Here is a 2,172-nt window from a genome sequence, read left to right on the forward strand (position 1 = left end):
CCTGCATTGACAGCCCACCTCATCCAATCCGAGCGCCAACCATGAGCTACCCATTAGCCCCTTGTCAGAGCAACCTCATCAATGCGGGTAAGTGGCCCCTGTTATGTCCACTCCCACACCATAAAAACGTACGTTACGCAGAACCGAGCCATCCAGCGTCTTACCCTCACTATCAGACAGTCCCCCCGAAAGGGCTGCCACACACGACTGACCTACACAGTCTCAATCAGCAGGTCTGCAATGACCTTGCTCAATATAATCAATGTGTTATTTTGATCCAATCTGCCACAACTGGGCTGACCGGGCCCCACCTAAATATATAGTCAAACATATCATATCACCTCATGGCACTTGACATGCACAGTTTCTAACAACCTGACTCTCTGCGCTCCCCAGGCCTGATGCGTCTCCTTGTCAACAGCCAATCAACGCTCTTAAGGACTAAACCTTAGGACCAATCCATGGCCTTCTTCTTTAAGCCTATCAGTGGGCCCCTTCTATATATCTGACTGCTACACGGTCCTCGGGATCACTGTGATCGCTGCCACTGTACAGACTATTCACATCAATCCAGATCCACAGGTAAGAAGATGTACTCTTAGACCACGCTGCACCAGGTCGTCTCAACCCCCAGCACCCGAAATCGCTAATTCCAACACAGGCCAGCACATGAACATGATGCACTGACTCGCGTGCCACCCACAGCCCTAACTGCCCTAAATGCCAACTAGCCGCCATCCACATCCGGCAACCCTGCCTCCAGCTCGATCACCACCCATGCCCTCCCTTTCACTATGATATATGCACTCATCCCTCCACTTCATGAAACAGAGGATTGGTAAGCGGGCCGTGCACCCGCAGGCCTTCCCGCCCCGTTCATCTCACAAACAACATGCCAGACCAGCCCCCTGCTAACGTCGTGCCCTGATTCGGCAACATGACCTCAACAAGGCCAGAGACAGACAGTTTTTTCCGCTCATCTTAATATTGACAAGACCAATATCGCCTTCTCGGGCCATCGCTAGTGCCATACCTGGTATAGGGCCCCAGAGCACTCACGATAATATAACATGACCCTTAGGCCAACCCTACTCCTCCCACAGGACTGCCCCAGTGTCGGTCCGTACCCTGTGCTAGTATTGGCAGGGCCCTCCAAGCGGGAGTTCCTACCATCCTCATTCTTGTGACTACTATGCCAGTGCAGCCAGTGCAACCCTGTGCCATCACCCAGGCATCAGATGCAGCACTGCCATGTAGCCACAAGCGGGGGACCCCACCATCCTCATTCTTGGCATTAATATGACATTGTGACCCTATGTCGGCACCCAGGCACCGGACGCACCACTGCCATGCAGTTCCTCACGTTGCTAGGACCTCAAAGTAGAGGTTGACACTAACCCCACCCCAGGAATCCCATGCTCTATTTGCCCCTGTGTCAAAACACAGGCATGCACCGGACACAGCCAACAGGAACCTTACTGGCTCATTCGGAAGGCCCTCAACCACCTCCCTAAGTGCAATTCCCACTCGCGGGCTCAAGCTGTATGCACAATGCAGCACTGCTTTGCAATCAGCATTAAATATGTATTCTGCTTACGCACCTTCACCTAATGGATGGTTGTTCTCCCGTGTTACAGTGGCTACCCAGCCCAGCTATGCGGATTAAGTATACCTAACCATCCACTGGCCTCCACCTTTCCTTATACAAGGACCTCCAATCATTTTGCTTTCTAGTAAGGACCACTTATAATCAGCCATTGACATTAAGCTAATTGAGCTATATCTCATAAACTCACCATTCAGCCCCTTCTCTCCCCCCCCATTTCCCTTCTTGTCTCCTCCTTGGTACAGTCCATGAATAAGTGTATGTTACAAACCAATGTGACGCTATATTTGACTCAATTGTGTACCATCAATGCATATTATACTGTCACTGCAACGGCACCTCACACCTCACCATGCACAATATATATACCGATGATACAAACTTGTTGCGCCGCTATTCACTCACCTTGTTACAAATACACCCACACATCACTGCACGTGCACAGCCTTGACAAAGACTTTAGTCGAAACACCTGTCGGCTTCTCTCACATGCACTTAGCACTGTACGTGCTAGGACAGTGGTCACAGAAATCAACAATAAAATAATCAAAGTGTGAACCACAAGG

This window comes from Ambystoma mexicanum, chromosome 6q (assembly GCF_040938575.1).
Source record: "Ambystoma mexicanum isolate Mex_15411 chromosome 6q, UKY_AmexF1_1, whole genome shotgun sequence".
In the NCBI taxonomy this organism is placed as follows: Eukaryota; Metazoa; Chordata; class Amphibia; order Caudata; family Ambystomatidae; genus Ambystoma; species Ambystoma mexicanum.